Genomic DNA, 17774 nt, shown 5'->3' with positions numbered 1-17774 from the left:
CCTATACCCTGAAGTTTGCCTGCCACAGGTTGCAATTCCCAGTGTGATGGCCACATGGTTTTAGGTATCACTGTGATGTCTGCACCTGTGCCCAGAGCCCCTTCCACCTGAAGGTGCTCTGACCCATGTGCTAGGTTGCATGCCATCGAGGGTCTATCCTCTCCTACTACCTCTGCCCAGTAGACTTCTGGTGATTTTCCTTCTACTGTTATTTCTACTGGGATGGGAATGGCTTGTGTCAGAATTTGCCCCTTTTCTAGATGAAATGGAGGGTGTAGACAGCGTACCAACAGCATAAGACTGGATATTCTTTCCTTAGTGGTCATGGGAACTATTTCTCTGGAGGTGTGTATGCTGTGTCCCCAATAGCAAAATATTCACTGTCCAGTTACATATCATACGCCTGCAGGTCTTGTTAGCTGTTTGACAGGTCCACTATAATTACTTTCCAATCAGTGGTTCTGAAATTAAATCCTTTGGCAGTCACTAGGCGAGGTCCGCCTAATGGCTGCCAAACCTTGTTAGTTATACATTTTACATTTTTATTTTTCTCTCCCCCCCTCCACCATGATTCCCACCCTCCCCCTTATTTGTTAAGAGAGAGGCATTGTCTCGTGTGGGTCCTGCTATATTTATATCTTTGCACGCAGTTGTTTTAGCAGCAGGCACGCACTGTACACCCAGTTTTTTTGTTTGTTGATCTGTCTCTGGTTCTGGTTTTGAGGACAGTTTCTGGCAAAGTGTCCTGGTTTCTTGCAATGCAGGCAGATGATGTGCTGCAGCTGTTTTGATGGCATTGGTTGCCTCCTTGGACTTGGTGCAGCAGTGGCAACAGGCTGTAGTTCTGCAGATGTTGTATGACTGTCAGGGGTATCGAGCAGCTCTGCTCTTCTGTCGCAGCCATCAATCATCTGAACGAGACTAGGTGCTGGGCGAGAGGAAGACTGAGAATAATCCTACGACAGGTCTCATTTGCATTCCTCTTAGCCATTTCTTTAATCAGCTCTGTTTGTACTCTAGTGTCTTGCACATGTTTTTCAACTTGGGTTCTCAAACGATCCACAAACTGTAAAAAACTCTCAGAAGGAAACTGTTTAATGTTAATATAGCTACCCTTAGCCTCAGTTACTGGTAATTGAAAAAATGTTTTTTCTGCAGCATTACAGATTTTTTCCAAAACCAATCTAGGTAACAGTCTGGTTTGTTTTTCTGGGCATTGTATGTCTCCTGTACCACATAAATGATGCATTGGATTAGGATTGCCATCACTGTCAATGGCTTCACTGGGTGTATGCTGTATTTCTTGTAAAACTACTGTCAAAGCTATTTTCCACTTATTTTCCCATATCTCATATTCAGAAGGAGTTAGTAAACATTTAAATAAATCAGTGATATCTTTAGGTACCATTTCATTTGAATTAAACGTTGCCCTTTTAATCCCTTTAGAAATCTCACTGGACCTCCCAAATTCTCTCTGTATTTTACAGATCTCTGTTTTGTCTCCATATGGTAGTGGTTGGTATGTTCTGTTACGGTTTCTCCTTCTTAAATAAACAAACTGGTGCTACGGATGGTATAGATTCCTCAGCAGAGGCATGGTCTTGTCCCCTCACTACCCCCTGGGTCCCGGTGAGAGGCAGCTGGCACTCCCCTTCCCAGGCTGTCTGTGCCGCGGTGCAAACACCGGCCCCGCCCATGCTATGAGTTTCTGGGCTGCTCTGACTTCCCCCCGCCCCATCCTCAGTGCCGGGGCTGGGAGCTGTGCAGGGGCCGGCCCCACCCCCGTTCCCGGGGCAACGCGGGGGCTGGCTGTGATAAGGAGGGTGTGGAGGGGCTGTGGGAGATCGAAAGGGATTGGAGGAGGGGCAGGTGGGTGCGGGAAGGAAAGGATTGTGGGAGGGAGGGGGAGGGGTTCGGAGCACATGGTCGCCGCCATTATACCGCCGCGTGGGTTTCAGAGGCACTGCAGTGCTCTCTGAAAAGAACTCCGGACTATATTTCTCAGAAGAACCAGGTGTTAGAAGAGGATACAGGGTGAGTGAAGGGGTATCAGGGCTGGGATATTGAGGAGGGGGGTAGATGGGGGAAAAGGGATTATTCAGACTGTGATTCTGTGTTTGTATGCTTTTTTCTGCTTCCAAAATATTTTTTCGGGCTTGTAAAAATATCAGAATAAATCAAGACGCTTTATGTTCACCATTTTCGATTTTTAAAGTTATAGCTGTCCAATTTGGTCCCAAAAAGAAAGCTAATTCAGTTCTTGCACATTAAAATTAGGTATTTCTGCTATTAGCCAGCATACGAAATGCAGGAGGAGCTTATTTGAGAACGTTACATTGTTTAAAATATTGCTAAGTTGTTTTCAGTGTGCTCTTTTGTTCCATCGATACTTTTGCACCCATTATTTTAATCATATCACTGGTCTATTCTCCACCAGACTTTGTAACACAGCACGAATTTTTTGAATTCCCGCCGTATCACAGGATCCAAGTGGCGGGGGTGGGGGGGCGGGGGGGGTGGGGGGAAGGGCGCTCCCGCCACTCCGGAGCGGCTCCTGCCCTAACTCTGGGACAGGGGGCTTCTCCTGCCACTGTGCCAGAGCTGCTGTTGGCTCCCTCCCGTCACTCCTCCCCCAGGGAACGCAAGTACTCTCAGCCTGCCAGTTCCAAGCTGGCTTGTGCAGGGTTCCTGGCTCACCCTCACGCAAGCAGCTCCCCACAGTGCTTATGGTAGCTCCTCCCAGCCACACGCGATCCCGGGGTGACGCGAATGAAGGACTTACCAAGCCTATGAACTGCAGGGTTCATTTGTGAACTTGTCTGGGGTCCGTCTCCAGCCAGCTCGCCTGGGGTACTCAGGCAAGGTCCCCGACTTTTCCCTGTCACTCAAAGCCTGTAAAGGCAGCTAGAGTAATCGGGCAGTTGACTGTCCTAAAAGCTATCGAGATCCACTGAAATAGGGACTCCAGCTTCTGCGTGGGCTTATCGGCAGCACACGCTGGGGGCCAACTGTCGTTCTCCCCCCTCACACAGCCCCCCAAATAATCAGGCTAGCTCAGGGATCTGAGGCTGTGAAGGGAGGAATATCAGGAGTTGGCAAAGATTTCCAAAAGAGGCTCTTACCCCGAGATAAATTCGTTCAGCTCTCTTTATTCTGTGATGTCCTTGTGGAGAGCGGGGCAAAAGAGAACGAACAAGAAATGTCAGGGGTCTATATAGACTTTGGACAGGGTGGGCTTCCCTGGCTCTCTGCCAACCCTGTTGGGGCAGAAAGGAGGGTCCAGGGTTATCTTGATGAGAGTCACAGGGTCCCGGGGAAGGGGAAACAGAATCCCCATGAGCTTACTGTAACACCTCGTGACCCTTCCCCTTTGCCCAGAAGCTTCTGCCAGGGTCACTGGGTCACTGGGCCATGGCTTGGGGCCCCTCTACTACCCCCTCCTCAGTGGTCACTCTGAGGCCTTGCCCCTGGAGAGCCACTCCCATGTCCTCCTCCATTGGCTGCTTGAGTTTCCCCGCCCCCCCCCCCTCCCCCCCCATATCTGGCTGCTCTGGGCAGGGAGACCTTCTCTTGCTCTGGATGCCCTTCGGGTTTGGATGTATTCTGGGATCTCTCCCGAGGGCCTCATTAAACTTCGGAATTAATCCAGAGGAGAAGCGCCTCTTTCCTTTGCTTGTGGGACCAGCTCATCTTTGGACTCACGAGGGAGCTTCTCAAAGCCCCCCGGGATCCAAGGAGAAGCCCCTTTCTTCTGCCTGACTCGCCCCACTGTCCAGCTGGCCAGGGCCAACCAGGGATCTGTCCCCGTGGATTTTAGGGCGAGAACGGAGCAAGCTTTTACCCTGACTCTTTCAGAATCTAATTCCTCTGCTGCAAAAGAGGCAGAACAGCATCTCCTGAGGATCCTGTTAAAAACATTCAGTAATTTCCAAAGACTTATGTTTCCAAAGACTCTCAGTAGTTTCCAAAGACTTAGGTTTCCATACCTAGTTTCCAAAGCCATTGCATGGCTTACTCATGCATGATATGCCCTCGTAGCCTCTTTACCATCCACTGAAGTTTATTTCATTACAAAAATGAATGGGATGAATGGTCTTTACTATATTTAATACTGGCAAATCTTCTGATGTGTATTCTTTTTAATATCATTAGGCCATGTAACTCTGCCACAACTTCCCAAATTGTGAAGTGTGCTGAGGTTTGGAAAGGATGGCAATGCTCCTTGTAGCGTCATTGATGACATTTATAGTACCTCCAGAGTACCAAGAGCTCTGTTTCAAAGCGCCTTTTCTTGGTTTTAAGGTCCACTGGCTTCTAGAGTTCAGATCTCATTATTTTTCATTGCTTTATTTTAAAAAGGCTGTAGAATGGTTGATTAAAAAAATAAATAAATCAGTAGGACAGAAGAACCATTTGAATACAATCAAAAATACAAACTAAATGTGATTTTTAATATTTATCCTGTGTTTTATTGCTATATGAAGATTACCTTCTTGTTGCTTATCAAAGTCACTGCATTAGACCATGGAGCATAAAAATTCTCAATGGAAAACCGCTAGGGAACAATCACTGGCAGAGTATTTTTGTACTGAAGTATACTCAGAAAAAAATATTAAAATTGGTGAACCCATACACGACAATTTGGATCCAGAGTTAGCTTTCCAAATATTTTTCTTCAGGTTCACTGTCAGTGAATAACTTTTAAGCAAAGATACACAAAAATTAACCAGCAAACAGCATTAATACTCTACAGATCTTTTTTTCACTGTTACATTTCAGGGCCCTTGATTCTGCAGGACAACATAGGTACCCAGAAGACTACAACATCTGGCAGGTCAAAGATATTTGTGAATGTGAAAAAAATTCTTCTTAAAAGTACAGACTACAAAACTTCCACTGGCCAGTTCCACAAACACTCAGCTAAATGAGGGCTGAAACACGGATGACATGATAAAAATTTATTTCATGAGCACCCTACACTCTTCCATGTACAACGTAAGCACTTATGCAATGAATAGGTGCAGAGGTGTTTTTACTTATGAGAACCCATGTAAAGGAGCCTCGTGTTTAAGACATTACCAGTTAAGATACCTTCTCCCTTTTTTGAAGTTTTTGCTCTGTTATCAGACGTATCATAGTTCTTGCACTTTGATTCCTTTTTCTGCATCACTCTGACTCAGAACACAAGTGAACCTGTCAATAATCTTTCTAGTTGACTGACCAGTCAATGGCAGCAATTTCACAAATTAATCTGTTTGATCAAGATACATAACATGAAGAAGTTACTTACAGAGCTTTGCAGGAGTGGGAGACTGACTTGGCCCAGATGTGTTATTCTTAAATTGGTAAGAGCAGAGTAACTTGGGTCAAGGAGGAAAATCATTGAACAATAAGTCATTGAAGTGCTTTGCTGAATCAGGTTTTAAGTGTGTACTCAGACACAGAAACTGTCCATCAGCTGAAGTTTGGGTAGAATAAAAAACTTTTCAAACTTTGTCAAATTCTTAACTGACATCCTGAACGGCCATTTACTGATTCAATGCTTCAGGCCTCATCTGCAAACTGCCATGTTCCCTACACTCCCACAAAAACATGCTTTATCAATGTTCAGAGGACTTGGGGTCAGGTTTTTCCCCTCAACAAAAGGTATCTGGCAATGGTATTAGCATTTTTTCTCTCTCAATAGTGTAGTTGTCAGTGCTGCTGAAAAATTGCATGTTTCTTTCTCATGACCTGTATGCAGTCAGTCTTCTGAACGTTCGGAAGACAGAAAAGCCCTGTCTCCCCACACCTGCCTGGGCTTAGCACTCCAGAGTGCACACAGCCACGGGTTTCTGAGACATTGCATCTGAACCCGGTCACTCTTCCACTGAGCCTCCTCAGCTCCACTCCCACCACCTTGTGCAGTCTGGCAGTACAAACTGATAGCATAGTACCTATTCCATGGAGATCATTTCAGATTTAATTGGGTGCATATGCAAGACTGAACCCACCTACCTCCCTGTACAAAACCAAAAAGTCTTGGATAGAACCATGCCAGAACCTGTAAAGGGAAACGATGCTGCTCGTTGAAATACTGTCTGTAAGGTGGAGCCCTCCAGAGGAGGGCTGTTCTTCTAACAAACTGTTTATCAAATCACTTCAGAAGCAATGGCTTTCTTGCACTATTTGTCCATGCATTTTCATGTTTACAACTCTTCTCTTTCACTTTTATAACTGGTACTAACACCTTCGAAGACTGTTGATGGAGAACTAACTTTATGCCACAGAAATAATTAGCTCAGCTTGTCTCAATAACCAAAAAAATGGCTTCAAGAAAAGGATGTGATTTTCTCTGAATATAACACAGAAAACAGTAGGGAAGGATAAGGACTATTTAACTAATGGATAATAATGCAAATTACTGTGACAGTCTCTTTCCAGACTTATGGAAAACCATCCCAATAGATCCTCATAATTCCTTCCCCTTTTGGAAGGATTTCTTTGTCAGCATGGTGTTACAAATTATCCTTTTATTTCTTTTTCTCAAATGGAAGATTCCAGTACTCTATGCGGCTTTGTAGTAGGTGGCCAATGCAGCAAATGGAATAACTGGAGAATTAAGAGAATTATTAATCTGAGTCATTCTGCAGATCAGATGTGTTGATCTTTTTAACCCATGAAAATTTGTAACACACTTAAATCACCAGTGCTTATTTTCCCACTGCTGTTGTGCCTCTGGGAAGCCATACTAGCCTTGTGCTTCTCACCAAAATTTTGGTATGACCGAGGCCAGGTGAGCTAGAGGGAAATAAACTCCAGAATAGCTCACTGGTAGAAGAAAACAGGTGTTTATGATGGCTCTCATTGCCCCCCTGCAGTATAGGATGGAGGTGAGTTTGCAGAGAGTCTAAATCAAGCTGGATTCCGTCTGCTGTGGTCCTAATTGTTCTCCTCTCCCTGGTGGTCAGTGGTGAAGTTTGCTCATTTGTCATTCTGCCAGGCCAGTTCCCCCTTTTCCTGTGTTAATCCAGGATATGCATCACATTCCTCCCCCAAATTCTACAATATTTAGAAAATACTGTGTTACTCTTATAACAGTCCATTACCACTATCCTGTCAAAAAGTAAACAAAGACTTCTGAATACTTCTTAAATCACTTAATTGCAGCAGGATTGAAGACAGGAAGTGCTTCTTTTACATCTGAACTGAGCAGGCACGCTCACATGAATGATGCCATACACAGGAACTCCAGTTCTGTCTGATATCTGGTGCCACTGAGCCATCCTTTGAGCAACAGGGTAGCTTGGCCAGCACCACACTGTAATAGAGACAAGGACAGAGCAGTTCCTAGATCTCTGCAGGGCACCATGGCATGTTCACTGCTTTCTGTGGTTATGGTGAGGGTGGTTCCTGGGCTTATTACCCAGGATGTTACACAACAGACAACATTAAGAACATAAACATACATTTACCTAAAGGTCTACAATACATGTCTCAGAGGAGAGAAAAGGCACCCTCCTGTTCAGCAAGAACAGTAAGTACTGAAAAAATAAACCACTTCACAGCTAACTCAGAATAGTCCTTTAAGCAAATAAAATCTACCTTCTTCATTAATGTCTAATTATTGTACAACAATTTGTCTTCTTTTTGTATTGTTTCTCTGCCAAAGTCACCTGTGCTTGTTTGCTGCTTTTTCCTAAAGATGACATACTACCTAATTTATATATAATTAAATATTACATCGAAGCTTATTTACCCCTTTGTGAAGAAAAGCAGCAGAACACCATATGAACATACAGATTCCATTATAACTGTTTAATTTAATTATAATTTTGCTTGGTCAGTATCACAAACTAGACTTTGGAAAAGTGATGTTTTCATATCTGCTCAGTACAAAGTGCTATTACAGATACAAGCCAACAGTTGTTAGTACTTTGAGTTTAAAAACTACAAGCCTTGCCGTTGTCTACAAATACATATAAATAAATAAATAAATAAATATATATATATATATATACAGTGTTCCTAAGACTACTAATTTTCTTTATGCTCCACATATTATTGGAACTTTGTAATCAGCTGAAATATGTCTTCACTGATGTTTTTTTTCTGTCTTTTCTTAGAAGAGGATGACGCATATTTTCTCTTTCTGAGGAATGTTACAAGCAGAGCGTGAACTGTCTTTGTAAATGCATTTCAGGTTGTCAGTGTGCTGTCATACACAGCTCTTTTGGAAAAGTGAGCTTGAGGCCCTCACTGGAGCATGTGGCAGCAACCTACTTCTGACAAGGGCCACCCCTGCCACCCCCAAGCATCCACACCCTCATCACTTGCCTGTTGACATTAGTGACAGTAAGAGGTTGTACTCTGTTTTAGTACACAAGTGAACTGCATGCTGGTGGACCTCTAGCTAGCCACTATCATTCCTCTGTAAGTTTAGGTCTAGACTGCAATAGACCTAAATAGAAAGAGGGTACTCACAAAAAGAACAAGAACTTAGGCTGAAGACATTTGCATGTCTGATTGCACAGAACTAGAACCATGGCTGATAATCCACAGTTCAACAATCCAATATTCATTTTCTAAATTTAGGGATACATCCTTCACAGATAGATCAGGTATAGAACATTGTGCTAAAAAAAAAAGGTGATGAGAAAATACATTCTCTCAACTGAACTGAATATATTTTTTATTGTGTTAAAGAGGAGTTATAACCTAAAACTTCATGGAAAAACAGCTTTAATGATTTGTACATGTTCCTTAACAGGCATGCCTTTAATGAGGTGTTGTAATCAGTCCTCCACTATAAGCAGAATCATAGATTTAGAGCCTTCTTAAACCCCAAGGCTTTGACTGAGCCTGTAAGCTTGAACTACTACTCACTTGGAGTAGTTCACCTCCAAAGGCATCATTTGAAACCATTGGCATAAATCAAACAAGGAGAAAGAAGACATAAAAAGGCACATCAGTATCATAAAATGACTCTGTAGAGGGTTCTCTACACTCCCAGAATGGCAGCACTTAGAGCTCACTTAGTACTAATAGGATGACTGAAGGAGGATCAATTTTCTGGCAAACAGGCATAAGGAATGTAGCCGCAAATATCTAATGCGGGAGACAGGGTGCACAAGAGAGCACAGTTGACAATACCACATTTTTCTTTCTTCACTGTAAAATGGAAGATATAATAAAAAATTGTACCTTGCCTCTTCAGCACAGTATTGAATTCCCAAGTTGTGTCAAAAAGATGTATCTAGTTTGACTAAAAAATTACTGGTTTCATTTAAATCTTTCCACCACATTTTTTTTAACTAGATATAACACCATCACTGCTATCCTTTCACACATACATAATATAGTTTTTAACACCATTCACCATGGATCCATTGTGAGAGCAGTAAGGGAAACCTTCACAGTAGAAATAACCATTTCTTGCTGCAGCAATTTTTTCTCAATTGTCTGATCTCTTTGATTTCAAAAAGAAAGGACATCAGCTTCATTCTTAAATGGTTGCTGTCATTTATACTTGGGCACATACTCACCAAATCCAAGAAAAAGGTCAGTTGGGTCAGCAAGCAAATAACAAGGGAAGTACTAACTCATAGCCTGTATGTGCAAGCAGTTAAGAAGTAAGGATTGTAAATAAGGAAGCTGTGATTCCCCTAGAGCTGCTGCTCAGTAGGGATAAAGGAAGCACTCCAATGCTGATCACTTACAGACAGACAGACTGGCTGACTTGGGTGTCTATAGATAGAGTGAAGTAATTAATCTCCTGGGCAGTTACATGCAACTCTCCAGACAACACCCTCACTCCTCAAAATCCTCTGCTTTCAACATAGCATACCATTATTGCACCATATCCTTCATCCTGAAACCTCCAGCTGACTGTATCATGACAACATTTCACTACTAATGGAGCATATTTTATAGATCAGACAATATGATTTTTTGATAGAAGTTATCTCTGCAACCTTTCCTCAAAGGGGTGAAATTGGTTTTTTTTTTTTTTTTTTTTTTTCTGAGTAAATTAGGCATTAGTTTGTGACACAAAAAAATCCACTTTTTAAAAGTTTTGGCCTAGAATGACTGTTTTATTTCCACCTATTTTTCTCTGCAGCTATTAGAGTACTTGTCCTAAAGACCTTTTTTCCCCTTTGAGTGAGGGACAAGTTGCTGCAAGAGCTGCAAATGCCTCTAAAAGGCTTTCGGTGAAACTTGGGCATTGAACTATTGTTGTCTTGGAAAATGTCTCCCTTAACGACATACTTTGGCTTTTTTTTTTAATTCAGTTTAATTTCAGTTGTGCTGACATAGCACAACTTTTGTTTTCTCTAAGGAGTTTCCACCAAATACATATAACACTCATAACCTTCCCTTAAAACACCTGTGAGATGGATAACACTATCATCTCCTGTATTCTTTCTATACCTCTAGTCAGGTCTATTAAGAAGACTTTTGTTTACGTTTTGAGAAAACAAAATATTTATTTTTTTACTGCCATCTTGAGAAACTGGTTATTTCTCTGCACCATACCATGCTACTGCCTTCAGTCACATCACTCTGGAAAGAATCCATGTGTTTTTCCTCTATTATATTATGGTATAAGAAGATTAAAGTTATTTATTTCATTTAAGGTAATCTTTAGTTTCACATGTTGCTCATTGAGAGTGTTTATGCCCAATTAGATACTCAGGAGGTTTTATCACTTAAAGTTCTTTCAACTGGCTTCAGAAGAGTAATGTTCATTCTTTAGAACTAGCTAAAATTGAAACCTAAGTCATTGCAAATCATATGAACTGTGACTCAATCTCCATGACTGGAAGTTTCCAGATGTACAGATGCTGAGTTCTCCTTCAGAGCTTTCTGAAGGGAAAGAATGTGCATTTTCTAGCTATATAGGGGCCTGCATTAAAAAGAGAGTGCAGTATAGGAATGGTACTGAATAGCACTGGTATTCAGTGACATGCCTTTGCTATAAATTCATAGAAATAAATAAGCCATGCATCCAGTTCTTGCCTGATTAGGCACGCAACTGATGCAACTAGAAAATGATAGTGTGACCTCAGATAGCATTTTGTCCACATAAAATAGTGTTCCAAAACAATATCTAAGGATGACTGAATTGCATTAAATCTAATATCTTTTGAAAAATACAAAATTTCATCCACATTTTGGGATATTTTTGTACTTTCATTCTCTTAACTGTTATGGAAAATTATTAATCTGATCTTGGATGAGACATACCTGGCCCTGATTTGCATGTGTGTGTAACTTTTGCATCCTCTTTTAGGTATTTCAGGCACACCCAGCATTGAACATATGAAAACTATGCCATATTTTTAGCTGCCCTCCCCGCTTTGCTTCAACAAATCTCAGTACAAACAAAACCAGGATCTAGCCTCAAGGCAGGCAAGGACCTTCCCTGGATTCCAGAGTATCTTTTCAAGAGCATTGATTTTGAAGCCTGTTTTCTCCTGTAGGGGCTGACAAGCATGAAGTCAAAGCAGTTTTCTTACCCCAAAATAGACAAGTATGTTTTACTACTCCTGTTGCAGATAAAGATTAAGCTCATTGTAGCTAAAGCAGGGGTTTGTGAAACCTAGAAACTGAGCATGCACTATTTAGGGTATAACTAACATCAAATTGCCTTAAACCCAATATAAATGTAATTAAAAGTATAACCAATAGAAGCTTATAAACTTCTTACATATATTTTATGTATGTGTCTGAATAATGTGACCACCAGCAAGGGAAACAAATACACATACAGCAACTCATGGGAAGCATCTATTCAAGGAAAAAAATTGATAAATACAAAGATAGATGCAAAAGAGATAGATACAATTGACCAGGTAAGCAGTAAGAGAAGTAGATTATACCCCTCTTTTAGAAGGCAGGCAAAAAGCATATTAACATTAGGCACAAAGAGGAAGGACAGCGAATGAAGAGGACAGGCACATGACCAGACTTCCCCTATGGAAGAGCTATCTAGCCTTATTGTCTAACCAAGACTACCATGGACATAGCCATCAGACTTCACGGCTCCACATATGCAGCAGTGATTTCAGATATCTATGCTAAGGACAAATATATTTGCATACATAGTGAAGATGAGTAATACTGTTTAAGCATTAACCATTAGCACAAAATGAGTTGTTAATGAATGTATTTAATAAAGGCCTTTGAGTTTAAAATTGGCCTGCTTTATCAGTCTGCTAAAAACTTCAGTCATAATGATCTCTAATTTCCTACATGTAAACACATATTTAGTTGCAAGATTATGCTCTTTTTAGCTTTAATGATCACTGTCAGAACTCAAAATGTCCCTCAGACATTTTTGGAGGTTCCAGGTCCAGGTCAGAAGCATTTGAGACCCTGGCAGGCAGCTGGAAACAGCTGTGATTTTGGATTTGAACCATGGAATAATTTACCAACCTTGCAGGAAGAACAAGAAGTCACAAAAGTTTGGGTAATATAGTAGAAGTAAAGGGAAGAATTTTTTGAGTGCTGTACAGGGGGGTTTTGGTTTTGTACATGGGGGTCAGAGGTTTTAAGATGGAGGGTTTAGGCCTGTCCTGTCATCCCTCGTTCTTCTTCCTTACCTCCATGTTCTTGGTGATGTTGGCACTCACAGATTGTTTTAGAGTAGAAAAGCACCATTTAATATAGGTAATAGGCATTGGGGAAAAACTGTAAACATTTAACATGTAATGTACCATATAAAAGATAGCAGCAGCCCTGGGTGGGGGGAGAGAAGAAGAAGACGAGAGACAGAGAGGATGTCAGGGGTGTGTGTGCCTCTGCTTGAGCTGCTGAGCAAACCGCAGCAGCCCGAAAAGACAATCTTTTAGATAACTTGCAATAAACTGCCTTGAGACCGAACAAGAGACTGCTGAGCCTTTCTTTGGAAGCACGGGCTGGAGGAGAGATTTTTCCACCACACAGAGGCACCCTTGACCTAGGGTGAGCTCTGGCAGATCACAAAGTAAGAAAATGAACAATTTTTTTTTTTTTTCTGCATGCTAGAGTACTCCAATTAAATTTAACTCATTGTTGCTGTGAGGGTAGTGTGCCTGAATCCTATCAGGACATGTGCCTCTTCCTCAGTGAAAATTGTTAAGTAGAGGTAATTCATATATCAGCCCAAGCATTTTAATGACCAGAAAGTGGAAAGCTGGCCAAGGCTTATGATATTACCACTGTACTAACCAAACATATAAATTTTCAGTGTAATCTGACTGCTAACATGTTGTTTGCAGGACATGTCCTTCTCTGGTGTAAGTGGCCAAGCTCCATGGTAGTCCATCGGACCCAGCAGAGGTACCAATCCCATGCATGAAAGTTACTGTTTTGCAATTTGATCACCTCTCAAATACTTGCTAGCAAAATGTACTCCCTGCAAACCCTAGCAACTAATTTTCTGTCTACCATTTTTAAGGTGTCACTGCTCACAGATCCAGTATGGAATCTTTTGCTGCTGCCAACATATGCTGTATTCTTAATCAGTTCTCATTTTGCAAAAGCACTCTTTGGCATATTAGAAAATGTACACATCTCACTGTCCTTCAATAAGTAGAATTACACCTCCTTTTCCCCTTCCACTGTGATTAGTCTGCGGACATTTTTCTTTTAAGTTCTGTTCATAAACTTCATACAGAAATAGTAGTGACTGATTACAGGAGCCTTGTCTTTAATCAGAAGTGCTGCCCATTAGCCCTAAGCATTTGACTTGCATATTCTTTAATCAGATGCCACATGTTCCTCAATATGACACCAGAAAGATATAATCCTGATAGTCTGTATCAGATGATGTTGTTATTACATTTGTGGGCTGATGCTGAAACCGAAAACCTTCTCTGCCTGAATGTTGGACTTACCATTTGTGTGTGCTTACCTGAAAAATCGCTCAAGCATGCCTCTTAACACTGCATACAATTAATGGCTTTTGTCATTTTCCTTTTTAAAAATCTAAAAATTAAAATTATACTTTACTAGGTATTAGGAATTTGACAATATCTTACCGTATTTAATTAAGTACTCAAGGTTCGATCAAAAGTACATCAGAATGTTGTTATAGAATATCCCAAAATAAAGTTTCTTGAAGTAGAGATAAGAACCAGTTACACAATAGTAGGCAAAACAGAGATTGTGTGAATCTATGAGTTGATTACACTGCTTCCTTGCTTAAACTAAAGTGCTGTGGTTGTCCCATTTCAAACTCCACTATAATACAGTAAATTGTAACTCCTAAAATAACATATTAGTATATATTCAATTAGGAATACACTTAGAATCTCTGCTCATGAATTGATCATAATTTCTGTGAGACTTGATTGGTATTTGTGGATCTAGAACTTACGACTTTGAGAGACACTTTTTGTCTGATCCTTGGTCCTAGTGGGAGCTAGGGACTGACTAGGATTCCTGACTACTGTCTTCTTAAAGCCTCCTGTGATTTTTGGGACAATCCTGTGTACTGTAACATACAAGAAAAAGCCTAGGCAATAACACTAAATCATTTAAATCCCTGTTCCAGATTGAAAAGCAAGATCTATTCTATTTGCCATCTGTATGGCAGTTGTCTTGTGTTAAGTGAGCAGTTTTTCTTTATGTCTTCCACAATCAACCCTCCCTCCGGGGAAACATCTGCTGATAATGGGCCAGTGAGTGTCACTGCATGACTGATAAGAACTATAACATCCCATTGGGAGATGCTCCACCCAGAGAGAGGAACCAAGCATTCCTACCTGCATATACTCTTGAGATTCTGGCCCACCAACACAGCTTTTTCTGCACTGGATTTCCCAGAGCCTCTTCCACTGCCTCTTCAGAGGAAGACTACACCCTTTTCTACAGGATCACTGCTCCAACAAAACCACTCCAGGAGGACTGCAGCCACAATTCCAATTAAACTGCTACCAACACCCTGTCCAACAGGGTGTCAAGTTTATTCTGACACTGTTTTTTAGTTTACTGCATTGTTTATGTTATCTTTTTATTTTCTTCCCTAATAGAGAACTGTTATTTCTGCTCCCATATTTCTGCCTGAGAGCCGCCCTCAAATTAGTAACAATTCAGAGGGAGGGGGTTTACAGTTTTCCATTTCAGAGGAGGCTCCTGCCTTCGTTAGCAGACAGCTGTCTTTCAGAACCAAGACAATCCCTGAGCATTCACATACATGCTTGATATTCCATTGCATGCCAGGGCAGGCAACTGAGACCTTTATAGCTACTTCTTTTTCTGATCCCAGGGATAACAGGTCCTGGATCCCATGCCTGCCCTGTTACCTACTACATTTTCTGGGGCTAAATAGCTAAAATAGCTCATTTTTCAGTTCACAAATTCATCATACCACTCCCTCATATAAGAAATACTTATTTTTGTATATAGCTCATTTAAAAACATCCTTCAAACAAGCTTTCAGTGAAAGGCAAAGTAACATTGTTACTTCTAATAGGATCATTACAAATGTTCTTAATAAAGTTAGCAAGCAGGGCAGGAGGTTGTTAGAGCAGATACTGAACACACTTGCATCATAATCATCCTTAGATGCATTACAGACAATCTCCTGACGGAAGAGCTTTCTGCTCATAATCAGCTTTATTAGTTTCTTTGGGCTTGGAAATGTTCTGTGATTGGACCACAAGACCTTCACTCCATCTGCACATGCAACTTTTGTCACATAAAACTACTTCCTACCACCAGGGTGACTAAGGGAGATGCTTTTGCAGAGTGAAGTGTCTTTGCCGATTAAGCAAAATATTTAAAATAGTTTGTACACTGACAAAATGCTCCACAGAAATATTTGAATAGGAAAATTAAAGTGGCTCATTACCAGCTCTTGACTGAAAACAGACATGACCATAATTAAATCATTGCAAGGTGACATTACGTTTCATGTGGCTGATCTCTTCCACAGTGTTTGAGAAAGCTTAACAAGTACCAAATATAGATAACAGCATGGTGTAGCTTCCTCAGTTGTTCTCTTCACTTTTAGCATTGTTTACAATTTTATACCATTTCTTCTATCAGTATAAAAGCTTAACTGGCTTTTGCATGTGTCCTCTTTGTACAAATTCATTTTCTCAGATATTCATATCAAGAGTGGATTCATGCTTTACATGAAAATACCTGGAAAACTGCTCATTAGTGAAAACTTATGGAGCAAGGGGTTGTCAGAGCAATCTTCAGAACTATAGCACACGAAACTTATTTGGTATCAAGCCCTTCGAGATTTGAGACCCTCAAAATTTGAATCAAATTTCACAATTTAAATTTTTTTTTGTTATTTATGAGTAGCATAGCTGGACAATTATGATTAAGCAATTGCACCGTGAATTTGTATCCTTGGCATTTGTATTCCTTGTATTCTAACACTTTGTTTCAAGAAAAAGTGAAGACAATTCCAAGACGAATGAGAGTTACCAGGAGTGAAATCAGGACTGAGCAGTAACTGAGGGAAAGGTAGTTCTAGCAGTGGCAGATCCTGACCACCAACTCATTGACCACAGACTCAAACAGAGGAAAAAATTGCAACTGAGAACTAATTAGCACAAGAAGTGAGAGATATAATGAACACATTGGTGGTTGAGTACTAACTGATGAAAAAAACTGTGGAAACTGTGACCAATGAATGCTGATGCCTTTGTTTGTTAAAAGGTATAAACAGTATAAAGTTTAGATGACCAGGGAGTCAGGCTTCTGTGTGCTACCACCCAGCTCCCTCCTTTGCATACTCTAGTGTCCCAGGGTGATGTTATGGTGTTTGTATCTCCAATCATGTGTTCTGTTTATGTTTGATGTTATGTTCTGTGCTTTCAGAACTGACTCTGAAAGTGAAGGTTTGTTTTGCCTTGTTATCAGCCGGTTCACCTCCCCCCATGGTCTGCTGTCTAGAAGAGACTAGTGCTGGCTGGCTTGCTTTTGCTTCCTTGCTTGGCTTGCTTGCTTGCTTGCTTGGCTTGCTTGCTTTGCTTGCTTCTGCTTTTGCCTTTGCTTCCTAGTTAGTTTAGCTAAGCAGTCCAATTCTTTCCCTGGACTGTTTCTTTTCCTTTCCTCTTCCTGAATACCATCCAACCTGCTCCGGACTGGGACCTGGGAAACACCGAGGAGCACCAAGATGCTGCATTTTGTGATCTGCAGCAGCCATCCCCAGGGCTGGAGAGCAATCCCCAGCATCCAGACCCGGGCAACCACTCCCAGGAAAGACTTTCTGGATTTGCCATCTCTTCAGAGTGGTGAAAGAGTTTTGTTGTCATCTGGTGGTGTTAATTCTTTTGGTGCTAGGGAGTGCTTTGTTCATTAAATAAACAGGTTCTTTTCCACTTCTCTCAGAGAAATTTTTTTTCCTGAACCAGGCTGGTGGGGAGGGGCCATGGGGGTTTGTTTTCTGGGGGCTCCATGCAGAGGGTTCTCCCCAAATTTGCCCTAAACTAGGACATCTAGGATAAAAAAATAAAAATACCTCAACTTGGTGCAAGAATTGGCACTGAGTAATGAACCCACATTCAGGACAACAATTTAAATTTGAAGTTGCAAGTGGCAATCAATGAACTTGTGTCGTTAATAACATACCCAAAGTAATCTTGGCAGACTTTAGCTGTAACACACTAGAACACAGGCCAAGAAGGAACTACCTCCCTTTATTCAACAATATTCTAAATGGCATTGTGTTGGATTGATCCAAATTCTTGGATCTTTTGAACACATTAAAATAACTGGGTTTTTTTAATTCCCTCTCAGTAAGTAGAAGCTATAGTGGAGGTTTCTTGGTATTTATTTTGGATACACAT

General features: G+C 41.1%; 1 long non-coding RNA gene across 1 annotated transcript; it reads left to right on the top strand.

The window, feature by feature from the left end:
* Nucleotides 1–1876: 1876 nt before the first annotated feature.
* LOC121468093 (uncharacterized) lies at nucleotides 1877–17310 on the top strand. The gene is made up of 3 exons (XR_012053268.1): nucleotides 1877–2034; nucleotides 13242–13302; nucleotides 13421–17310. It is a non-coding gene; the product is annotated as an uncharacterized lncRNA (long non-coding RNA).
* Nucleotides 17311–17774: the final 464 nt, after the last annotated feature.

Source organism: Taeniopygia guttata, chromosome Z, assembly GCF_048771995.1.
Source record: "Taeniopygia guttata chromosome Z, bTaeGut7.mat, whole genome shotgun sequence".
NCBI lineage: Eukaryota > Metazoa > Chordata > Aves > Passeriformes > Estrildidae > Taeniopygia > Taeniopygia guttata.
Note: the sequence above shows the minus strand (reverse complement) of the source record. Positions and strands in the feature narration are given on the sequence as shown.